General features: G+C 36.4%; 2 long non-coding RNA genes across 3 annotated transcripts in view; one reads left to right on the forward strand and one right to left on the reverse strand.

The window, feature by feature from the left end:
- The window catches only part of LOC148130868 (uncharacterized), a 176,783-nt gene extending 173,046 nt beyond the window's left edge, over positions 1–3,737 (forward strand). For both annotated transcript variants that reach the window (XR_015749391.1, XR_015749392.1), the window contains exon 4: positions 1,760–3,737. This is a non-coding gene — a long non-coding RNA (uncharacterized LOC148130868). The remainder of the gene's footprint in view (positions 1–1,759) is intronic.
- A 2,386-nt stretch (positions 3,738–6,123) lies between these two features.
- LOC148130869 (uncharacterized) overlaps positions 6,124–26,662 on the reverse strand; it is a 34,059-nt gene continuing 13,520 nt past the window's right edge. The window contains exons 2-3 of the long non-coding RNA XR_015749393.1: positions 12,686–12,735; positions 6,124–6,204 (exon numbers count right to left, since the gene is read on the reverse strand). This is a non-coding gene — a long non-coding RNA (uncharacterized LOC148130869). The remainder of the gene's footprint in view (positions 6,205–12,685; positions 12,736–26,662) is intronic.

The following is a 26,662-nucleotide window of genomic DNA, read 5'->3' on the forward strand; positions in this document are numbered from 1 at the left end:
AACCTGTCCTCCCTTACCTAGGAGTCCTGGTTCACTTGAAACAGGGTCCTGATGGCTGACTGTGGATGCAATAAGCACAGAGCAGTAAGTACATTTCAGTGCATTTACTGTCAAACTGGAATAGTCCAGTCTGAGAGAAGGCTACCCTCACCCTATGTTCTAATCCCACCCATAGGTTTTGGGAGACTCAGCATTGCTATATGGCTCCATACAAAACAGCTAGATCACAGAGCACTCTTCTTCGAATATGCCAGAAGAAATCCAATTTGGTGTTTTTTTTAAAAAAAGAAAGAAAATTGTATGTCATATAAAAAATTTGAACCACCACTGGACTCCACACATTTTCTGATTGTGTGTGTAATAGACATATTATAGGCTAGGTGTGAGAGAACAATATCTATCTATCTATATATATATATATAATGTATGTATGTATGTATGTATGTATGTATGTATGTATGTATATATTTTTCACATATTTCTATTTTGGCATTAAATGCTTAAAGCAAAAAAGATAAAAATGCTTGACTGTATTTTGCCAAATAAGGGATTTCTTAAAAAGTGGAACTTTTTGATAAATCATATTATAAGACTTCCTACTGAGCAGGATATTCCAAGATATGTTGAATTTATGTATTCTGTGATATACTTCTAATAAATTTTATGTCCTGTTATGAATGTGTGAGTATATTTTTACTTAGAATAGAAAACTGAGTGATATAGAGAATGACAAATGCATGTCAACAGAAATGTTTAGCCTTTACCATTTATTCTGAAAAGATCACTCTATGAGGGGACAGTTTAGTATAACAGGAGTTATGTTAGTATACGTTGGATATATAAATCTTCCAGTTTTGACTGTAAAAATCTATGGACTGGGGGGGGGATCAGTTGAATTTTTGGCTACAACATTTATTATAGTATATACAATTTGGGATACAGCACTCTATTGTGTACAGATTTATTAAGCAAAATGTATTTGGGGACATTCTTAAACAGTATTTGCTTGTTCATATCCCTCTCCAGGATGTGGAGATTCATCTGAAAGGCCAATGCAAGCTCTGCTTTGTAATGCAAGAGACTGAACAAACTCCAGGCAACCTCTATGGCATGATAGATGTCAACATCATCTTATTTTCCAGTTCTCTGGGCTTTTGAAGCATCAGTGAAAAAAACAGAATGATCTTATATTTTCACATATTTGGGTTTTTTTAATGATTATATCTGCCTGTCTATCAGTCTGCCTGTCTCTATCTATCTATCTATCTATCTATCTATCTATCTATCTATCTATCTATCTATCTATCTATCTATCTATCTATCTATCTATCTATCTATCTATCTATCTATCTATCTATCTATCTATCTATCTTCTATCATCTATCATCTATCTTCTAAAATAAAAATAAAATAGAGCAACCTAAGTTCTGCAATCTTAAACCACAGTTGATTATGCATATTATATGTTAATACTAATTTTTCCAATTTGTCATACTTTGGTAGATGGTTTCTGCTTCTAAGGTTTGGCATTAATTGAGGAATTCTCAGCTAATTCTCTTTGATTTCACCACTGTGTTGCTGTGTTGCTTTCTTTGTCTGGCTTCTCTTCTTTGTCTACTTGGCCTTTACTTGTATTTTACTTCCTTCTTTCCTGAAGACTCACCTATCATTCCCAGCTATCACCTGCCTCTCAAAAAAACACAGCTAATCTATGTTTTCTCTCTTTCTGTTCTGTGTCCCTCCCTCTCATTTTCTACAGGTCACATTCTAAAGCTTTTTGGATCAGATGTGGTCATGCTCTAAAACGTATAACTGCAATAACTGTTCATGATTTCTCTGCTGGAGTACATTCCCTTAGAAGTCTGCCATCTAGCTTTGGATGTTCAGGTTGCTTCTGAGCAATGTAGAAACTCCAAATGTTTGAATACAGAAGGAATGAGAAGTGAATCATCTTCAACAACAGAACAGCACCCAGTGGGAAAAAAGGTCATAGGACTGTATCAAAAGATACAGTCATTTATGTATTAGGTGGATCTATCATAACATTTTTAAAGGCATGTCTTCATTCTCCACATTTATTGGTTCTTTTTCATCTTAACTTTTAACTCATTTTCTCTTCTCTGTTATGTTGAATTTTTTCTTTGACTGTTTGGGATTCTTCTTTCTTCTCTGTCCCCAAGATAATTCCCTCCTTGGAAAGAAGCTATAGGCTTGAATTTCTGGAAAAGAAGTAATTGGCCATAACAATATATTCCTTAAGCCCCTTTAGATTATGTGGTTCATAATGCTACCCTTGATGAGCATTTGAAAACTGCAGCTGGTATCAAATGTGGCAATCAGACGGATTGCTATTATGTGCCTTATAGACTGTATGACACAAATACTGTACCAGCTGAAGTGACTTCCACTTTATTCCACTTTGTTCTTGCCCCACTTAAAACACTAGTTCTTGTACTTCTATATTCCATAGTTTGGGGCCATAATATCCAAAAAGATGGCAATCAAATCAATTCATAACCAATTTGAGGAAATACTGCTCATTAAATGTTCTGTCCCCTCCTATGGGAGAGGCTATCAGCTGATCTGCTTGCCTTGTGATATTACTTAGCTTTTTCTTGAATCTATCTTTATCAACCTATTTCTTTTTCAAAATATTTTCCTAAGTTATAGGGATACCATGAATCCAAACCTGGCATCCTCCACATATGTTGGAATTGGGAATTTTAGGAGCTGTAGCCTATAGATCTTGAAAACTTTCATGCTTAGGAAGAGTATAAACCTGCCATACTTCATAACATCACAATAATAATTTCTAGTATACTGTCTGGGATTTTTTCATTCACTTTCCTTGATCAGCAGCTGTATTGACATGCTTGTATTATAGTAGTGTATAATTTGGAAATCATATGCCTGTTATGATTGTCACAATTATAATATCTTAAAATAATATTCATGATATATGAATGTAAGTTTGATTTATTTGTTATAATAACTGTTATTTTGACAGCTAATAATGGTTGTTCTGTGACAACATTTTTTTTTTCATTTAAATACTGTTGACAAAGCTGTCATAATGTCACAGTGTGTCCACATTGGGTGAGTCTAGGCAATTAGCATGTTTGATTCCCACTGAGTTAGTTCTAGGCAGCTATAAACATGCAAATCTGAATTCTTGTGTTTGTGATCAACTTATCTTCCTCTTGTCTCTTGCTCTCCAACCATATCTTTCCTCCAACAGTTATATTTGATCTGTCCTGTCCTGAAGCCTAAGAAAGATTGAATTTGCATGACATATTAACTTAAAAACAGGTAACTGAAAAAGCGTATGAAGCCATGGTACTCGTGCATGGGCCTTTAACCAAGCAAGATTCAAATAACCATCATTTTGGGTTCCTGGAAATTAAGACTTAGTCTCAAGTTCACATTAAGCTACCAAGAATGGTTAAAATGCTGTGGCTGATGTAATATTTAATCATTTAATATGATTAAAATAATAACACACCTATTAATTAGCCAGCTCTTTATTGGAATTATGACAATAGCTATATCATACTGCACTACAACTAATGGGGTTAATCTTTAGTTTACCCATAAAACTAAAGAATTTATATTCCGAAGACAGAGAAAAGGGAGAAGGAAATCTGCTATTGCTCTCAAACATGATATTGTAATTTGATTTTTTGCTCAGCTCTTCTATTACACTGGAGATATAAATTGATGTAACATTTCTGTGCAACTTCGTGATATTGAACTAGATAAAATATTTTTCATTTAATTTTGAAATGTCTTTGATGTCCATTCTTTGTTATTGATGAATGCTCCTGCAGCTCTGTGTTAGATATCTCTTCTAACACCTTTTAGCTTAGTGTGAATATAATCCTGAACTGTCAATCATAGGAGCCAAAAGGAACCCTATTCTTGATTGTCTTAAAAGGTCATTGGATTGCATACATAATTCAGAATAGCTCACTGAATCTAAGAACATAATATTCTTGATATCTCTGAGGGGCTTATCATATGGAATGTGACTTGTATATCCATTTTATGCTATGGCTATAGTGGAGCATATAACTTCAGTATTCTGTGTCATTCCTGTTCATTTTGCCCTGTAAGAGTGTGCCACATTTTTTAGATATGATGCCTACATGGTTTCTAGAATTGTGCATAAAATGTTGATCCAATGTGATCCTGAATTTGAAGCTTGATTTAACTAAGGCATTAAAGCATTAAGCATTAAAGCACTAAGCCATCAGTATAAAGAGATTTACCAAGGTCTAACTAAGGTGGTTCACCTAAAATGGTGGTTCTTTAACTGGCATGAATGCCAATTGCAATCTGGGTTCATGTTGGAATATAGCATTGAGATGATATTGATCATCTTTGTGGAAAGGGTCTGTTCTAAGCCTGTTGTTTTGGATGCCACAGAACTTGACTGTCACTCCACTTTGATTTAACAAAATGTTGATTGACATGCAGTGGTTAAAATGCAGTATTGCAGGCTAATTCTGCTGACTGCCGACTGCCAGCAGTTCAGCAGCTTGAGACTCATTGGCTCAAGGTTGACTCGGCCTTCCATCCTTCTGAGGTCAGTAAAATGAGGACCCGGATTATTGGGGACAATATGCTGACTGTAAAACCACATATAGTGTGTGTAAAGCACTATGAAGTGGTATATAAGGCTAAGTGTTATTGATATTATGGCATGGGATGATGTTTCATCAGTATACTAATGACATTCAGTTTTTGCCCTGAGCTTTGCCCTGATACTTTTTAAGTGCTTTTCCAGTGTCAGGAGCCTGTGTGGGTCTAGATAGGGAACAACTGGCTTTAACTCAACCCTGCCAAGGCACATGAGCACTAGTTAAAATCTCATGGACATAAGATGGAAACCAACCCAACTGGTCTAATGTTGCATGATTGAAACAGATACTCTTTTATACTGACATATCTTAAACTTCTAAGTTGTCCTGGCACCAGAAACCTTTACTTATTTGGTGAATTAGATCTGTAATAGATAATAAATATTGTATATGATCTATTCTGAAGAGAGATCTTTCTTTCTTAGCAAAAAGTTGTGATTCAAAAGCTTGACCTTTTAGGTTTGTTTATCTTTACCAGCAATCAAATATTCATGTTGTCATTTTGACCCCATTCCCACTGTGAAGGCAGCCGACCTAGATTTCTGAAAATCTTGGGTTATCATTGCTATTAGTCTTTCTAAATTTGGTTTTGCATTGTCTTTCATAAAGTAACTTTTTGTGATGACCTGGGGCATCATCATACAGTCACATAAGTAAGAAAAGTCCCTTTAATACCTCCAACTTTGCTCCCAATGTCCAATTACCTTGGGCTGGAGAAAAAAACTCTCCCAAGAACAGTCTTTAAATGAAGGAAATTCAGTCCGAAAACAAAGTACATATAAACTGTAAATAAAAATCCACACAAACTATGCTGCAGCAATTAACTGGACAGGGCAGGATAAGGAATTGTAGACTTCAAAGGCCAACAAAACACCCACAGTTGAGAAGATAACAGGAGCCAAGATAATCCTTGACCATAAAAGATAACAGTTTCCTTTCCACGAGTTGCTATGCGCAAACTCCCTTTTTAAACACTGTGTTCCCAGCTGCAGCTAATGAAGGGAATCAGGGCCCTTTCCTCCCCTGTAAGCCATGCAACTCACATTGCTCCCTTCTCCTTTCCTTCCTGTGTGCCCTAGGATGAAGAGGGGGTGGGCCTGGATCTTCCTCTGAATTCCCTCTGCCTTGCTCTACCTCTTCCCTGCTCTGGCCAGCCGGACTTTGCCCTTCCCCAGTTTCTTCCACAGCCACTGGAGCCATAATCCCACACCCTGTCAGCTGCTCGGCCTCTCCCTCGGAATCAGATTCTGACAGGGCATGACACTTTTCCTAATGAACTGGGCCAGTATTTTAATCTCATTATGTATGTTCAGTCTGAAACTTTTAAACTTTTAATATGTTGTACTAAGTGTTTTTTTTAATTATGACAGATACTATGAAATGAGGTGCTCACATGCTATATTGACAATTTCAACATGAGTGTGCAGTAACATATCATGACACCTTCTGTAGGGCTGACGTATGGCTGTTTTTCAAATGCTTTTTCTTCTTCTTCAAGGAATCAAATCATGTGTCGCTTTAACGCTTTGCTGCTCTTTTTCCATTATTGTTCCTATTGCACAAACTACAAGAATAGGGATTTTAAAAATGGATAACTTTTAGTAACATTTATACATCTGTGGCTGAATATGGCCCTTACATTCAGCTTAATATCAGTTCAGAATATGAAAAGATTAATCATTGCTGTCACTTATGGGAATTGCATAATGAATGGGCATTGATCAACAATAGACACAAAACATGTGGTTTTAAACAAAGCTGATTTCTTCTGCTTTGTTAGGCCTGAAAAATCTTTAAAAATAGTGAATTTTGGGAATTCAAAACTGATTTTGAGATTATAGCTGGTAATAGTTACCTAAGAGATTATTGTTCCATTTCTTTGATGACTATTGCTTCCAATGGAAAGGAAATAAATTATGCCACTCAAGAAATTTCCCTTCTCATAGAAAATCAGTGGGAGTTAGATATTTTCAGGGATTTTGAGTATTTTCTAGGACACAGTCAGACAACCACATTAAAGTACCCTCCACTTGTCCTTGAATTGGCAGAATAGTATTGTCATGAAATGTGATTTAGATGCTCTCTTCTGCCACCAATAAAAAGAATTGGTGGTGTCCTTAGCTGTTTTAATATGGGACAAGATAAAGAACATGGTTGGTAGGATTCTCCAACTTCATTTTTCATGTTAAGTATTGTCTGCCAAAGCGAAAGCCACCAATTAATCTTCCTAATGTGAGCTGAAGTGAGCAGATCCCATTTGGAATTCTGTGTCCAGTATTGATACTGCCATTAAAACAAAAACCAATCACAGATGTGATGGGATGTGGGAATGACCTTGGGAGACAGGGAAAGTTGCACTCTGGTAGTCGGCATGTAAAAGCTGTTAGCCTACAGAAGGGGAGCTGGCAGTGGAAATGTTTCACAGGGGACTCTCCTTAGTTTTCAGAAGGATAAAAGGAAAGGAGGGGGTAAATACTTTGAATCTTTCAAGATTCTCTTAACACAACTTTACAATTAAAAAGAGCTGGTATTCTTGGTTGTACTTCTGAACTACTTTGAAGGACTAACACAAATTGGAGGAGGAGGAGGACAAAGAGATTTAGTAGAATAGTGAAGTTCTGGAACTGTATTTTATGAGGAATGATCACGGAAATTGTTAACCCACAGAAGAGATGACTTAGAGGATATATAGTATAATAAAAGTCTTGAATTATCTGAAGAGTTGTTTCATGGGAGAAAGAGTGGATTGATTCTGTACTGCGGCAGATAGTGGGATCAGTACCAGTGGTTTATAAATGCAAGGAAGTGGATTCAAGCTAGATGTCGGGAGTGGGTTCCTGATTATATTGGCTGATCCATGAATTGGCTGCCACAGGAAGTACTGAGTTCTCTTTCACTCAAGGTCTTCGTGCAGAGGCTGGATGGCCATCTGTCAGAGATGTCTCAGGAATCATACATTGAGTTGGGTGTTGATCTAGAAAGTTCAGATTCTCTGCATTTCCTCTTCCACTTGCTGAACCTTATACTGAATAATTCCCTGTAGATTACTGCAATTTTCTTACTATCTTACTATCACCTATGCTAGCTTAAAATAGTTTTCTGCTATCTTTCCCATACATTTTAGTACTTATTATTTAATTGACCTGCAGATTAATAGTCACAAAGATTAATAAACTGTAAAAAAATAAAACTCAAGTTTTATTTTTGGATCCTTGGAGTGTTAAAAATCCTGAGTTAATTGACACTGGAAGGTCCTGGATTGTAATAGTGTGATATTGTTTGATACTGGAAAATTCTAAGCACACTTGAATAATACTGTTTATACAATATTACTTGCTTGAAGTAACTCAAATATAAAGGACAGATGCTATTCAAAATGGCCTCAACCTCTTTAAAACAAATGAGCAATTCCAAACAGCCAGGCTTATGTTAGATTCTGGATAGGGTGCTCAGACTCTATAAATTGGAGTTGCATCAAGAATTTTAGAGAAATATGGTAATCCTAGTTTATCAGGTTTCTCATTTAAAACTATTTTGTAGTCTCTTCTTTATGGTTGTGGTGCTTTATGAAATTCACACATTCGCTTTGTGTTAGGAAAGGCAAATGAGAAATAGAAGGAACTTTAGCCCTGAGACAGTTTAAGTGAATTGAATACCCTAGTCAATATTTATTTGTAAATGACTTTAAAAAATAAGTTTGGTGTTATTATAACAGACTATCTCAGCCTTACTTCGGATAACTTTTAGTGGCTTCTGTTTGGGTGTGTGATTTCTACAGAGGGCGAATAAAGAGAGTTCTAGAAACAATTTTGATAGCTAAACACATAAATACATAGTAAAATTGCTGAATGAAGTCTGTTTATGTACAGGGACTTAGGCTAGCTTTATGCTTAAGTAATTGTGTTCTATATTTTAGTTGTCTATGGCTCAACAATGTTCTGTAGATATTAAAAGAACATTATGTCTCCAGTGCTCGCTCTCTCAAGCAAAAGAATTTGAATTGCATAATGCAGTCCCTAGACATCTTCCCTCTTAAAAAGTGTTTGTAGTGCATAGCAGTATTTTCTTAACCCCCCAGGAACTGTTATTTAAGAACTCACACTGACATTTACAGTGAAAGGGGGCAGGAGGAGAAAATATTTCAAAACCACCCAATAGAATACATTTATGAATAGTAATCTTTAAAGGTTAGTTCACACACATGCATATTCATCAGCTGGTGGCTAGGATTATTTGTATGAGTGAAATGGATATTTTAGATCAAGCTTCCCAAATGGAAAATTACCCTGAGAGCTAAGCTGAGAGGTTCCTGACAGCAAAGAAATAAAACATACAATACTCTTTTTCCATTCTCATTTTATTGAGATTTAAATTTTGTGTAGGGATATTTGTCAGAAATTACTCACCAGCAATATCAGCAATCATTTGCTGCAAATAACAACATGGCCTTGTTACATTCCTTTAATAGCACTGTTTCTTCTGCTCACATATTCAGCCATTATGTATTAGTAAACTCCAAGGTGTTTGTGTAATTTGTGTATATGTTTACAGTCCTGTGAAAAAGCACTTAACTTCTTTCAGATGTTTTGTGCATTTTGCTACCAAATGTTTTCAGAGCTTCAAATACCATCCAAATGGTGTCTCCAAACATTGAAGTTTGGAGTTTCTCCCATTTGTTTTATAAACTAAGCCATCCAACATGCAAAATGCCAAAGTGAAAAAGGGATGACCCCCTAGTTCAAGCAATTCAGTTAAAGGAAGAGCTAGGGCATGTTGTGTGAACATTTAATTAAACTACCAGGCTCCTTTGGGTTTAACATGCCCTGTACACATTGGACAAATTTTAACTCTCTTAATGTTGATTTAGTGTAAACACCCATATTATAAGGCAAGATGGGTATCAGTGATTCTTCCTTACAAGAATCATTTGCAAGATTTTAGGATACTACAAGTCTACAGCCAGAGTTGTAGCCTTGAAATGCAGATTTAGAGCAATCATGAATTTCCTCCAAAGTCACCATGCTGTCAAAATCATTGCAAGATTGCAACATAAAATCATTTAGAAAGTCATAAAGAATCTCCAAGGATCTGCATATGTCTCTTGTCTTGGCTAAAGTCACTGTTGATAGCTCTGCCTAAGATAAATAAGTTCATTGGATAAAAGTGAGCTTCATGGCTGAATAGCAAGGTAGAAGTCATTGCCCACTAAAAAGTACACCACAAACTTCTCAGGTTTGCTGAAACATACCTGGAAGGTCCTTCAGATTGTTAAAGGAATGCAAATAAAATAAAAAATGGAACTTTTCTGGATTGCATTCCATAATAATAATTTCATACCAATTATTCAATCTTAAATGTGGTAATATCATGGCTTGGGGAAGCTTTTCTTCCTCAAGGTCTAGATATCTTGCCATCACTGAACAAACCATGAATTCTTATTCATATCAGAAAATTTTACTAGAGAATTTTTGGTTATTTATCCATCAGCCTGCATGCAAGTTGGTCATGCAGTTGGGTGGAACATTCATCTTAAACCAATAAGAGAATAAGTTTTTAAGGAGAACAATTTCAGTGTTGGAGAAGGAAAAAATAAAAATTCAGACCCAAATCCCATAGAAATGTTGTATCAGGATCTGATGTAGGCAGTTTGTGTTAGAAAACACTCAAATGCTACAAGATGTAACAATTCACTATTCAGTAAGAAATTAGAGTTACAATCATGTAAGATACTGATAACTAATTAATAACATTGACCTCTAATTGATTTGCAGTCAGCACCCAGTTTTTCATTACTTTTACATCTGTATAAGTTTACTTTTAATAAACATTTTATAAATTAACAAAATGAACCAACAAAATGAAACTAAATACTGAAAAAAGTATATTTAGGCACTGGTATAGAATAGGGTGACACCTGGCTCAATAGTAGTAATTTCAGGAGAGATATTGGAATCCTTGTTATAATCACTTAAATTTGAGCCAGCAGTGTGCTGCAGGTACCAAAAGACCCACACTGTCCTAGTAGACTGCATTAACAGAGAGATAGAATCAAGATCACATGAAATGTTAGTACCACTTTATAATGCCTTGGTAAGACCACATTTGGAATATTGTACCCAGTTTTGGTCACCATGATATAAAAAAGATGTTGTTGAGACTCAAGAAAGAGTGCAGGGAAGAGCAACAAAGATGATTAATGGTCAGGGGGATAAAACATAAGAAGAACGCTTTCAGGAACTGGTTATGTCTAGTTTAATGAAAAGGACTGGGGTGACATGATAGCAGTGTTCCAATATCTCAGGGGTTACCACAAAGAAGATGGGAATCAACCCTATTCTTCAAAGCACCTGAAGGAAGAAAAAGCAGTGGATGGACATTAATCAGGGAGAGAACCAGAGGTGGTATTCAGCAGGTTTTGACCAGTTCTGGAGAACCGGTAGTGGAAATTTTGAGTAGGTCGGAGAACCGGCAAATACCACCTCTGACTGGCCCCACCCCCATCTATTCTCTGCCTCCTGAGTCCCAGCTGATTGGCTGGGTCTTCTTTTGTTGCCCTGCACAGGAGAACGGAGCTGGAAAGCAGGTTAGTGGGGTGGGGAGGGAATGGGATTTTGCAGTAACCTTCCCCCAGGAGTGGGGAGGGAGTGGAGTTTTTACAGTATCCTTATCCTGGAGTGGGGTGGGAATGGAGATTTTACAATAGCCTTCCCCTGGAGTGGGGAGGGAGTGGAGATTTTGCAGTAACCTTCCCCCAGGAGTGGGGAGGAAATGGAGATTTTACAGTATCCTTCCCCTGCCATGCCCACCAAGCAACGCCCATGGAACCGGTAGTAAAAAAAAATAGAATCCCACCACTGGAGAGAACCAGCCTAGAAACAGGGAGAAATTTCGTGATAGTTACAACAATTAATCAATCAATGGAATGGCTTATCTTCAGAAGTTGTGGTTATCACTGGGGGGTTTTAAGAAGTGATTGGACAATCATTTGTCCAATTTATCCTGAAAGGCTCCTTTCAACTCTATTATTCTGTTAATTGTTTTGCCATTAAACTAATTATTACATTCTGGTACTATTAAGCATTAATAATAATCTAAATAATCTAATTAATTATTTGAAAGTTAAATGCAAAGATTCTTATTTCTTACTATAATATTTAAAAAATATTAATTATTTATAAAAATATGAGATATTAGTACAGTGGCAGCTTGATACACAACTGCTTTGAAACTCATCAAATTTGGTACTCTATGTATTTTGATGCAAAAGTTTTGTCCCAGTACTCAATGTACTCAATGCACAAGCTAGAACTTGTCATTGTCAGCTGCCTTGTGGGAAAAAATTGTTTGGTATTCACTGTTTTTGGTACTCATCACATCTCCTGTAACCAATTAATGATGAATACTGAGGTACCACTCTGTCTGATTCTTGTTTGCTGTTCCTTTTGCTTTCCTCTTCCAAACTTTTATGTTTGGATTCCTTTAAGAAGAGATTCAGCTTTAAAGTTGATAGATATAATAACACAAATCTCCTCTTTGTGCTATATCCAAGCCTGTTCTTTTGTAAGAATACTATTGACTAAATTGAAACCAATTCAATTAGATGCAAGTTGGGAACGCTAATAGCATTAATGGAGTTTTGTTCTATTACAAAATTAAACAGACAGAAGGCATTTTTTGCCACAGTTGTAAATATCCACTCCATTTAAAATTGGCTTCACATTCATCATTATGGGATAGTTCCAAAATTTCAACTTGATGTGTAATATTTACATCACACATATTTACTTTATTTTTATTGGATTAATGAACTAATTACCTATTTCATCAATGGATCTTGTATTGGCATGCATTTCAAAATTTGGCGTGCATTTCAAAATTTAAGTTGAATTTTGATGCATTATTACAAAAGAATATTCTGCAATGTTGACATTTTGTTTCCATAGCACTATGTGACTTACCACGTTCACAATAAACCCTAAAGTAAAAGCAATTAATATATCTTTGGCTTTGTAAAATATGGAATAAGGGACTTTTTGGATACTTACCAAATAATTCACATATTGATTTTTAAATATTCCAAGTCTTCATCATGCTGCTGTACATGATCACAAAAAAAGATGGGTTCATTGCTTTAATTAAAAATGCTTATATCAAAGTAAATGTCACATAGAAATGTTCTTAGTAGAAGATTCAATGTGGTTTGGTAAACACTAACGTATTACTTATTTAGAGCATGGTTTCAAAGTTAGGGATAACTATATAAAAGCCTGTTTCTTATAATGCTCATGGCATGTTAATAGTTGCAGAGGAATTAAGCAAAGTTGACTCACTAGTTCCATCTGTTCATTACATCAATGAATAAGAGTTGCGACATCACATGGAACCCATATTCTGAAGTTGCTCTTGGGCTGGTAAGCTGTCATCAACCAGTAATCATAGATGGCACTAATATTTTGGACACTTTTAATGATGGTGTTTCGACATGTCTTCTCTATCTTTCATGCTGTCTTTAACTTACATTTTTCTTTTTTGTGCTTTGATATTTGGTGGATGCTAGTTTTTACTGTTTTATGGAATTTTAAATCACAGATGTTTTATCAGTTTTATATTCTGGTGAAGTTGTTAAGAACCTTTTGTGATTGCAGTGGGATAAAAATGGGGAAAATGAATGAATGAATGAATGAATGAATGAATGAATGAATGAATAAATAAATAAATAAAATCATGGCATATTCCAACAAACATTTAAGCCAGAACAGAACCATAAATTTTCAAAAATTACATACAGGTGATGAACATAGCCACCCACCAAAATTAAAAACATTTCCTATTGGTACTTTCTGGTATTGCCTGGTTTAAGACCAGTGACTCTCACAGCAAGTATTTGGCTGCAGTTACAATATTTTAACTAAAGGTGGTACAACAAATTACTGAATCCAAAGTGGTAATTATTTTTTCATATTGGACCACTACAAGGTGGATGACTTTGTTATGAAAGTTCAGTCAGATCTTCATTATATAATATTCATGGTTATGGTTTATAGGAGCTGATTCTTGACCAGAGAGCTGATGTCTAAAGCAGATAACTTATTGGTCTAACCAGGGCTGTCAATGTAATTAAGAATTACTGTCCCTGAACAAAATCAAGCCTTCCTTTTAAGGGATTAGCATTGATGGAACAAGATTCTGCAGAGCTTTGTACGATAATAACCTCTTTTTATTGTAGTTGAAGTACACAACGCTTTCTGCAAGCCAGAATGTTATTACAATTGCTAATAGCAGATTGTGGGGTGTTACATGTCAATTTCCACAAAACAGAATAAAATCTTTCTGGGAACTTTATCAAGACCATTAAAAAAGTTATTACATCGCATCTTGTGAAATGGGAAAGAAACAATCTCATGTTTCCTTCCTCTCATGCCCTGAGGATGATTTCTGGCCTTTTTTAGAGCAGCTGGAATCAAAACAAGTTCCTTTTTTGTTTAATTTGTTTTCAATACACCAGAGCTATATTTAGTCTTTTGGCTTAGTTTCTGAAATATATTCTTCCCTCCTTTGAGTTAGTTGATACTTTATCAAATTTGGATCAGTAGAAGGGTGAGGGGGGAAATCTGTTGTGTTTCTTTTTCAGAGAAAAGGGAGACAGTTTACTCCTTTTCTTACCAGGCAACTAGGCCTTAGTGGGCCTTCTGATTAACTCTTTTCTTTCCAAAGAGCCCCAATTTTTTTCAAGCAAGATTAACTTTTGCAAATTGTTTAAATGAAGTCATCAGAATAGGAAACTGAATGCAAAAAATTCTGAAACCGTGGCTACAAGTATGTTCTTCTTTCTCCTTATTTTGAGTATTGAAAATCTAGTCCCAAAGATTCATAGAAATAAATATATATATCTTCCTATGAATTAGTTAATACACATCGGATAGTAATGGTAAAAGTAGTGGTAAAAGTTGACTTCTCTGGAGTACTCTAGGATTGGTAAATGAGAACTCATTTCTGCTGTTCAGGAATGTTATGTTTGGATGAAACAACAAACAAACAGATATTCTGAAGATCTGTATATATCCAAGATAAAAGTAGATCCATGTGGAGAAGTGAAAAGTTTTTCATGGGAGAATGCATGATATACATCTCCAGCACTGAAGTGAATGGTTCCAAGGCTTAAATGAGAGCTTCTTTCATATGGGATAGGGGTTTGCCAACCTTTCCAGTTCCCCGGACCAGCAGCAACGGGGAGCAGATAGCTTTGTGCATGCAACCTAACTCCTCACATGTGCAAATGGAACTTTGAGTGCTCGCCCACCACTTTCACGGCCCAATTCCCAACAGGCTACAGCCCAGTAATGGTCCACGGACCGGAGGTTGGGGACTCCTGATACGGAGATACCACTAAACAATTACCGTTCAATATCTCTGTTTTACTATGATGTGCAGACATATATTTCATATTGATAGAATAATTGAGAGGTACAAGATAGGACAGATGTTGATCTTGGAAAAAGGGTAAGAATGGTTGGACTCCTAAGTAGTTAATAGGAGACCACTAAGAAATTCCAGGATTTCAAACTAGATTGGAAAGATAAAAATCCAGGAGAGGACAAGAGCAAAGCCATGCTATTGCCAAGAAAATAACAGATGTCTACAATATATAGTCACTAGGGCCAGACTTGATTTAAAAGAGTCTTTAGCTCTGTCTCAGATACATGTTTCCCAGTTGTTTTGTCTGTTCTCTGGCCAGCTTTACAATGTTTCTTAATCCATGTCACGCCTGAAAGTTCAGAACTGAAAGATTCTTCTGGATGATATGAGTAGGATGCCCTTTCCTTCTCCCACACATAAAATGGAGAGTACCACTACTTTGGAGTGCAAAGTAATGGATAGAAAATGAAGATGTCTCATCAAATCAGGCAGGGAAAAGCCTTTTTTTCAGTGGTGGGATTCAAATTTCTTAACGGTTCTGTGGGTGTGGCCTAATTTGTTGGTTTGGCTTGGTCATGTGACTGGGTGGGTGTGGTTTGCTGACAGGGCATGGCTTGGTGGTCATGTGACTGGGTGGGCATAGCTAGTATGTAAATATAAATATTTATGTAAATATTGATTTTTTTAATAAAAAAAGCAACTTTTACCCACAAGCAGGCAAAGAAGTCAGTCAGATTGAGTTGCTCACAAATTACAGATTCACTTAGAGATCTATCTATCTGCAATCGGCTACCTGAGTCTGCACTTCAGTCCTAAGGAAGGTTTGGCTCTGCTTTTATATTAATAGAAAGCGAGAAATCCAAGGATTTCCTGCTTTCTAGCTAATCTAAATCTCCCAGCAGAGCAGAACAGCTGATGGTCCGGGGTGGGGTGGGGGAGGAAAAATAGCAACTTACCAAACCAGGCAAGTTGGATGGCTCGCATGCCAGGTAAGGAGTGAGTGGGTGGGGCAGGGGCCAGCCAGTGGAGCAACTTTCCGGTTCTCCGAACTGCAGACAATCATAACATGCGTATGTGCAGCATTTGCAAGAAATCGTCAGTTGTGCCGCTTGGACAGCTGACAAGCGCTGCACGCAGCGTTTGAAAATCCTCTTGTTTCCTGCTATTTCAACCTCAGCTGTGCTGCGCAAAGCAGCTGAGGAGGGCAAAGCAGGTAATAAAGGACAGCCTAGAGCCCGGACAGGCAGGTGGGCCAAACACCGAACCGGTTCGATGTCAGCTGCTCTTCACAGCTACCCGTTCTATAGAACCGGGCCGAACCGATAGTATCCTATCCCTGCTTTTTCCCCCTAGAAAGTATCAGATGGAGAGGTTGTGGTAGACACAGTGTGTTCTATCAGTGAGCAGGATATAATATCTTTATCAGTTTGCCCAATGAACCACTTTTGTTGCAAAACCCTATTTACATTCACTGGTTTCATATTCAAGGAGCTTCTGAATCTGATTTATTCTTTCATCTAAGTCCAAAGAAGCGCTGGAGTATGTTAGTTCTGCCTGATCCAAGATGAAATGAGGTAAGGAAAGAAAGTAGAAGAAATGAAATACAATTTGGCCTGCAAAATGTCAGATGACTATTAGATGGCAATTAGTAGTTATCTGTATTTGTTATTTAATGGTTGTCCAAATTTTGCAACCCAGAACTGGAAGCCCTAGTGGAAGGCAACCGATGTCCTTAAGGAGAAAGAAAGTAATAATACTTGCTTTCCTTTGGGCTAGATTAAAGCTGGATATGTAGCACTCAGCTGAATTATATAAACTACATTAAACTCATAATGGCATTTATGCATGACAGTTTTCTTATAAAGCAGCAGGTAGATATTCACTTACACTGTGTGATACTTCACATCTCACCTCTGCAGAAAACAATTTAAGCAAAACATGTTAAAGATAATTAGATTTGATTTAGCTATCCTGCTGCTATGGTAGCTATTTGGCATGCTTTATCTTTTTATTTCCTTTTTTCCCTTCATCCAATTTGGAGTTGAGTAACTTGCAATAGATATTGTCCAGAACGTATAAGCAAATCTACTTGTAGCAAATATTTTCAGCCTGTTCCTTAGGGCAGCGGTCCCCAACCTTTCCAACTCTGCGAACTGGCAGTGGAAGGGAAGGGGGACAGGGGATTGTTTCGCATGCTCATTGTTAGGGTTTTGGAATTAACCCCTAGCAGAGTATTGCAGCAGTAGTCAAGCCAGGCAGCCAAACGAGAGTGGAAGGGCCCCAGAGTATACACACACTGAACACAAACACTGTTTGTAGTTTAAATAGTTTTTAATCCAGTTAGAGTTTAAGCATTGTCATTCAGTCCATTAAGTCATTCACAGTATTTCCATCCAGTAAGACTCACTAGTATAGTCCAAGTTAAGGGTCCTTGCAATATCTTTATCAGCCGATAAAGATATCTTCTCCTTCTCCGGTTTCACTCTCCAGAGAAACAAACGCTGGATATTCAGTAGAATTACGCAGTAATCAGCAAACAGTAGCAAACAATAACAGTTCAGTCACAGGCACTCACAGTCAGTAATCACAGTTAGTCGCACACAGTAAGTCGCAGCAGCACACAGTTACAGTCAGTAAGCTTTCCAGCTTCTAATGCTTCCTTATATTGTAACTTCTAACCGCACCCTTAATCGGCTAATTGCCTGCTGCATTGTGCTTAAAGTGATAAGCACTTAAACCATGATATCTAAGTTTTATATATTTATTCACCCAAACTATATTTGGTATCAATGTTATACCTAACATACTCCCCTTTTGGGTGATATAAATATATAATACCTTTACAATCTAATTCCATATTTTTCACAACTCTCCTGGTGCTTACTGGCACCTTGGGCTTTAGTAAAATTATCAGCTAAATTGTCCTCCGACATACAGTACTCTAGCTGAATCATCTTACTTCTTACAGATTGTCTCACGTTTAGGTATCTTAGATCTGTATGCTTGCTCCTTGTTTTTACTCCAATATTTGTGGCCATTTGAATTGCTGCCTGATTATCTTCATGTATAATTATAGGATAATCTACAGTTATACCTATATCAATTAACATTTGTTTATACATTATTAATTCTGTACATAACAAAGATAAACAGGAGAATTCTGCCTCCATAGTAGACAAACTTATATGCTGTTGTCTTATTGACTTCCAGCCTATTAATGTCTTACCCAGCATTATGGCTGTTCCTGAAGTCGACTTTCTAGTGTCTCTTTCTGATGCAAAGCTAGCATCTGCATAAGCACACAGAATTAAATCACCCTTTGGTTCTAAATACAATGAATAATTCATTGTCTTTTTAAGATATCTTAATATCCTCTTAGCTGCATTCCAGTGTCTTTCACATGGTGCAGAATTGAATCTAGCCAACTGATTCACGCAGTACGAAATATCTGGTCTAGACCAATTACTAATATAACTCAAACTACCAATTAAAGATTGATAAATCACCTTATCAAACTCAGGGCTTTGTACATCAGTGTTGCTAAACTCCTGACTCATTGGAGTCTTAGCTGGCTTACAAAGCTCCATCTTGTAATCTTTTAGTAATTTGCTTATCTTATCTTCCTGAGATATCTTAAAACCTTTCCGTGTTTTCTTTATATTCAAACCGAGATACTTCTTTATCTCCCCTAATTGCTTGATCTTTATTCTCTTTCCTAATGATGCTATTATTTTATTTGCTTCATCATTAGTTTCAGTTATCAATGCAATATCATCTGTGAATAGTAATAATAATGATACTTTCCCATTTGTCTCCCTCTTAAACAGACATGGATCGGCTAAACCAGCTTTAAATCCTATATTGTCTAGTTCCTTTACAATATACTGGTTCAATTCATAGCCTGATTGTTTAAGACCATAGAGACTTTTCTTTAACAACCAACAATCATTATTATCCTTATTTTCACTTTTAATACCAACAGGTTTTTTCATATAAATAATATGTTTTAATGGGGCGTGCAAGTAAGCAGTTTCCACATCTAAATGATTAACTATATAGTTTTTACTAGCTGCCCACACTAAAGCTGCCCTCAAGGTTGCTGCCTTAAGACTAGGTGCAAACACCTCATCATAGTCATTAGCATTCTGCCTAAAACCTTGGGCTACTAACCTTGCCTTATGGATTAAATTACCATCTTTATCTATTTTTACCTTAAATATCCATTTGCAGCCAATGGATTTCTTTCCTACAGGTAATTTGGCATTTTCATACACCTTCATATCACTTAATGAATTCAGTTCCTTATTCATTGCTGCATACCATTTTTCTTTTTCCTTATTAGGATACTTTTAATTTCTTCTACAGAATTAGGAACTTGATTAATCTGGCACACTGTGTTAGCCTGGTACCTATCAGGCGGTCTAGATATACGTGTGTTCTTCTGGGAATTACAGGGCTTACAGGAGGACTTTCTTGAACTACTACCTGTTCATCTTCCTCATCCTGTTCAGCTATTGAATCTGTTTCTTCCTTTATGGGCACTATCTCATCCTGTATTTGTCTCTTTACTTTATTTTTAAAGTTATAGGGATAACTAATGGGATTTCTATAGGATTCAACAATTACATCTTTATTGGCATCCTGTTCTAATTTCTCCCATCCTTCATGTTCTAGAAATTGGGCACTAGCACTACATAACACTTTAGATGTGCCTTTCTCCCAAAATCTATATGCCCTATGGTTTGCCTGATAACCAACGAAGAAAAATCTTTAGCTCTATGTTGCCCTTTTTTTCTGAGTTGTGCAGGAATATGCACCCATGCTGGTGCACCAAATGTGTGCAGGTAACTTAGATCAGGTTTCCTGCCATGCCATCTGGTGAATGGAATTTCACCTGTTGTTGTATTAACAACGTTGTTCAATATGTTATTAGCACACATTGTAGCCTCCCCCCACAAAGAATCAGGTAACCCAGAATCATTTAACATTGTTCTAACCATTGCCTGTAGTGTTTGGCCTCTTCTTTCAATAAAAGCGTTATGTTCTGGCCTGTATGGAGCAGACTTCTTATGCTCTATTCCAGATATCTTAAGTCTGTTCTGGAATTTGTTATTAATAAATTCCGTACCATTATCTGTCACCAGGGTTATCAGTTGACGTTTAGACTTTCTTTCAGCAAACCTAAGCCAATTGAAAAATGTTGATATGTTTCAGTTTTGCTTTTCATTAAATAGCAAAACCCATATCTAGAATAATGGTCCATAATGCTCAGTATATATCTAGCACCCCCATACTGGGTTTCTTTGGACCTATTATGTCTGCAAATACTACTTCTAAAGGTTCTTTTGTTTTGAAACCATTTAGCCTATTTGCAGGCAATACTTTGCTCTTATCTTCACAGCAAACATTACAACGCAAATATTTATCACAAGGTTTTAACCTTATTCCTTCAGATAACTCAACTGTACGTTTTAGCATTTTAAAATTTACATGCCCCAAACGCCTATGCAATAAATGGATACATTCATCATGAGGCTTTATATTATTAAATACAGTTTGAGCCTCCCTTTCTTACTATTATCTAAGACATATAATGTTCCATTTAAAGCTGCAGTTACCCTTTTGTTATCTTTTTTCAATTATGCAATTATTATCCTTAAAAGTAATTACATAACCTAATTTATCTAATTCCCTTACTGAAAGCAAATTAAACTTTAGTTGCGGTACATACAACATTTTTATATCCTGGTTTATGTACGGACAACGTGCAAAACCTTGACCTTTAGCTTTCAGTTTCCAGCCGTTAGCAAGAGATATATGTTGAGAGCTTGTAGACATTTTTATAAATTTTGTCTTATCTCTTGTGATGCAGTGGGATGCGCCACTGTCAACCACCCATAAATTATTCTTCACATCAGAATTGCTAAACGTGGCTAGTTCAAATGCTTTCTTTGGCTTTTTTACATTCTGGCTTTTTCTCTTTTTGCAGAATCTTGCCAAATGTCCTCTGCCTCCACAATTAAAACACTTTTTAATTGTGTATGCCGTCGAAGATAAATTCTCTTCTTCCGGTGCTTTACTTTGCTTTGCTGGTTTCTTTCAAGCTTTGAAGATAATTTCTCTTCTTTCTTATCTTCTCTCAGCTCGTCACGCTCACGCCTTCTTCTGGCTTCTTCTAGTAGCCTGCCTGTAATCTCGGTTAATGAGAGGCTTTCTTTTGGCAATACTTCTAACGAAGTCACATAGTCATCATAGCTTTGATCTAATGAAGATAATATTATGTAGACTTGTTGCAGTTCATTAAATATAAGCTCTTTTTCTTGCAAATCTTGAAAAATGCTCTTCATACAGTTTAAATGAACTAACATATCTCCATTCCTCTGAAGATGCTTCGAAAAAGCTTCCGTGTAAGATTTATATGTGCTCCTACACTGTCCCGAACATAAATCTTCCTGAGGTTCTCCCAGCAGTTTGCAGCATTTTCTTCTCCACGAATATGGACAAGCTGCTGATCACAGAGAGTCAGTCCTATGATGCATAAAGCCTGCTCATTCTTCAGTTTAAAGTCTTGTAACTTTTCATTATCATCATCATTAGCAGGATCCCAGCTACTCACATCTGGTGGGTTTGCTATAATGTCCCACAAACCTTCTCTACGTAGAAGTAAACTACATTTCATTGACCATGAAACATAGTTTGTTCCATCCAGCCTGGAAATCATGGACAGTTGTGACAAATTTACTTGTGCCATTACTCTTGAGATATTTTGACTATTTTAAACTAATTAAAAACAGTTTGTTTTACAGTAATGTGCAACTCACACCAACTCTCTCTGCTATATCCTGGTTAGTTAGACTATGCTGCTGGGCCCATAACCAATGTTAGGGTTTTGGAATTAACCCCTAGCAGAGTATTGCAGCAGTAGTCAAGCCAGGCAGCCAAACGAGAGTGGAAGGGCCCCAGAGTATACACACACTGAACACAAACACTGTTTGTAGTTTAAATAGTTTTTAATCCAGTTAGAGTTTAAGCATTGTCATTCAGTCCATTAAGTCATTCACAGTATTTCCATCCAGTAAGACTCACTAGTATAGTCCAAGTTAAGGGTATCTTTATCAGCCGATAAAGATATCTTCTCCTCCTCCGGTTTCACTCTCCAGAGAAACAAACGCTGGATATTCAGTAGAATTACGCAGTAATCAGCAAACAGTAGCAAACAATAACAGTTCAGTCACAGGCACTCACAGTCAGTAATCACAGTTAGTCGCACACAGTAAGTCGCAGCAGCACACAGTTACAGTCAGTAAGCTTTCCAGCTTCTAATGCTTCCTTATATTGTAACTTCTAACCGCACCCTTAATCGGCTAATTGCCTGCTGCATTGTGCTTAAAGTGATAAGCACTTAAACCATGATATCTAAGTTTTATATATTTATTCACCCAAACTATATTTGGTATCAATGTTATACCTAACACTCATGCAGCATTTGTGCAAATGCACACTCACCTGCTGCTTGCATGGCCCAGTTCCCAATGGGCTGTGGCCCAACACCGGGCAGTGAACTGGGGATTGGGGACCTCTGCCATAGAGTTGTGTTAAATATTTAGCTGATTTTTAAAAATCAGTTAAACTCACAATCTATTAGGAATCATAGCATTATTTAAATGTTCTCACCTCAATGCAGATAAATGGTTTTCAAACAGAGGGAGAATTTTTACATTGGATTTCCCCTCCTGTAAGCTTCTCAACTATTTTTTTTCCTGAGATCTAAAACCAAACATCAAATAGAGGGGAAAGGATGCAAATTGACAAGATGGGGAGAATGTTAGGAGAACCATGGGTCCGTACCATGTTGCTTCTGTAGGCTAACCCTACTTGGGCTACTTATGCAAAATACACCAATCCTAAAATAGGCATCGGTATGCCTTTTTTGATACCATCCTGATAAATTGTCATCCAAGAAGGAGCAGCAATAGGACAAAGAGCTTTGCTGACCAGGTCACACACAGCCAGACTTGGCTGCTAAGAAAAATTACATAGTCAATTTCTACAAATAACCAAAGAAGAGATAGATGAAGATAAAACCTGGCAATAGCTTACAACTGGTACATTAATAAAAATAATGAAAGGATTAATTTTGAGTACTCAAGAGCAAGCTATTGAACTAATGCAATCAAGGCCAAAATTGAAAAATCATCAAATGATTCAATTGCACTTTGTGCAAAGAAGCAGAAGAAACAGCAGATCATATACTCAGGACACGCAAGAAGCTCACACAAAGAGTGATATAACACAGTCACCAAAATGATTCATTGGAACATCTGCAAAAATTATCATGTGCCAGTAATGAAAAATAGATGGGAACATGTAATTGGAAAAAAAGTCAAAAATGAGCAGGTTAAAATATTGTGAAATTTATAATACAAACTGATAAAGTCTTGGATCATAACACACCAGATTTAATTGTAATTGAAAATAAGAAAGTGTGGGTAATTGATGGGACAATACCAGAAAGAAAATGGTAGAATGGAAGAAAAAGAATTTAAGTAGTTCACATGATATTAAGATTTGAAAATTGAAAGATTATGGCATAAACTAGCCCTAGTAGTCCCAGTGATTACTGGCACTCGGTGCCATACCCAAAAAATCGTGCATGATACTTAGAAAATCTGTGAATTGACAAAATTTCCACCTATTAATTACAAATGGTTATACTGCTTGGAACTGCATATATACTATACTGATACATTACAACTTCCTAGATTCTTGGAAAGAACTTGATGCACATGAAAGCCTACAGCAGCTAAAGAACTGGCAGCTGTGATTTCATATTGTTATGAGCATAATAATAACAAAGTCGCCATCAGTCAATTGCAAAAGGCAGCATTACTCGAAACAGCTTACATCCTGCAACATTACTTGCAGACCTGACTCTGCCACTTTGCCGGGGATGGGGGCAATGTGTTAGTTCCACACTGGTGGTGGCTACTAGATTGATATCAAACTACATCTCCCCACCCCACCCCCCACACACACACCCTGGCACTCCTTGCTTCCGCCTGCCTATTTTTAATCTCATGTACTTTACCTTCATTGTTTATTCCATTGTTTATCTTTACTGTTTCATTACTTTGATACTGTTGTGTTTACACTTCTTTTCATTTCTCCCAATTAACCGTTGTAAGCCATCCAGAGTAGCCCCTCAGCAAGATGGGCCACAAATTTACTTAACAAACAAACAAACAAATAATGCTTTTATTCCCATCAAAGAACAACATCCGTCTATTCCAAGTTATTGGAAAGGATTCAATTGGTCGATAAAAATGCCAAAACCAGTCTAAACATCTGGCTGACTGTGAGACCAACCATACTGGTAATACTTTGTTAAACTTATAAGCTGCCTGTCAACACTCAGGGTAACTCAAAAGTCCTAGTGGATTTGAATTAGTGCTCTCCTGTGTACATAAAATGTTTAACTACTGTGCTGTTTTAACTCTAACCCTCTGGTTCCAGATCACACCTCTAAAAATTCTATTTTTATATGGGAATCAACTTCTTACCATACACTTTACCTAAACTTTATATCATGTATATTTATTGAAAATATGTGCATAACTGCCCATCTTAAAGCCAACTCACATACAATTTTGCCTTTCTTTCTACCAATCATTGCATTAAAACCCATGTTTGCTCACGGATCAAAATATTAAGGCTGATGAAACAACCCAGACAACCCTGGACTGTAAAAGTATCTCATATTTTTACTTCTCAAGCAACTGTTCTCTAGTTTATGTGGATTTAATTAAATACTGCCATTTTGGTGTTCAAAATTTCAGATTAGAAGCTGAAGGCACATTTATTAAAGAATTATATTGAGATTAAAGGAACACAGTTCAAAAGCTTGGGCATTCTAATTACAAATCAGATCCCAAAATGGTTATAGTAGTTTTATATAATAGCACATATTGCAAATTTAAACAGATGACAGAGTGCATGCAGTAAATCCAATTAATGATCCCCTCTTGAGGAGTAAGGGGGCCACAATTTGTATTCCCCAAGTTGCACTTTTTATAATGCAATACATATATGCAACATTTTAATGAGCTGCTCTAGGAAGACTGCACACAACATATTCTGCATTACAGCTGCCTATCAAAAAAGATGGAATGGAACTATCTCATTTATGTAATTATCACAGATCATTTGTCTCAGTATAAAGCTAATTAAATGGAAGGAAGATCATAATACAGTAATCTTCTGCATGAGATTTAGTTATAAAGCCAGCTACTGTTAATGCTGAAATAATTATCTACTTTATTCAGCTAACTTTACTCATGATTAATTCCAAAAGAAAATAATGGGTGAAAGTTATATTAGTTAATATTTCTATTGACTACAATACCATAAATGACTAACTGTAGTTAGTTAGGGACCATGATGTCACTGCTCCATTTATATTTCATAAATAATTAAACTCCTGTTCTTACCTTGGATTTAACTTTTACAAATGTTGTTAATTTACATAATACATTGGTTCATATGAACCATATGAACATTTTTATTGTTCCCTAAATTTATGTCTAAAATCTAGCTCCACATATAAGGGTCTGATAAATAATTATATACCTTGGTTTTAATAATTCACTTTCCAAAAAGATGCAGAACCCCTAGAAAAGACCTCTGGTTTTAGCTCCAAACAGCCCGCTTGATGAATCCTGATTTGGCCTATATTTCACAAAAATAAAAATATGAACTCATTTGAGTGGAAATTAAGATCTGTTGATTTGTTGACATGTTTGTTTCATTTTTTTAGCATTTGACCTGCCGTTGCCAACTTCTGGAATATTTTTTGACTTTCTAGTCCAGGAGTGTCAAACTCACGGCCCACGGCCCGGATGTGTCACATGTGGGCCCCGCACCCGCCAGGTTTAGCAAAGGGGGGAGAAGTCCCGATACATCATGGTGTCGTCACGAGTTTGACACCCCTGTTCTAGTCCATATTACAAACCATGATTTCCTAGGAGGTTTCTAACCAAATATTTGCTTGCTCCTACTTAGCTTTGCAAAAGCAGCCAAGGTTGGCAAGGTTGTGCTATCACCTATTTGAGTATATATCATGTTTACAATATTCTTAGAATAATTTATTTTTGAAATGGGAAGGAAGTTATATTAATGCTTATACAGGTAGTCTGTGATTTATGAGCACAAAATTTCTATTGTTAAGTGAGACATTTTTAAAGTGAGTTTTGCCCCATATTATGACTTTTCTTGCTACAGTTGTTAAGTGAATCATTGCAATTAAGTTAATAACATGGTTGTTAAATGAATCCGGTTTTTCCATTGACTTTGCTTGCCAGAAAGCGCAAAAGGTGATCACATGATCCCAGGATGCTATGACCATCATAAATATGAGTCAATTGCCAAGTGCGTGAATTTTGATCATGTGATCATAGAGATACCTCAATGGTTGTAAGTGTGAAAAATGGTCATGTCACTTTTTTAATGTTATTATAACTTTGAATGGTCCCTAAATCTGCTGTTATAAGTTGAGGATTATCTGTATAACTGTATGCTAATCACATTGATGTCTGAGAGTTTAAATTATT

This window comes from Notechis scutatus, chromosome 4 (genome assembly GCF_049901735.1).
Source record: "Notechis scutatus isolate UNSWTSFEM ecotype Mainland chromosome 4, rNotScu1.2, whole genome shotgun sequence".
NCBI lineage: Eukaryota > Metazoa > Chordata > Lepidosauria > Squamata > Elapidae > Notechis > Notechis scutatus.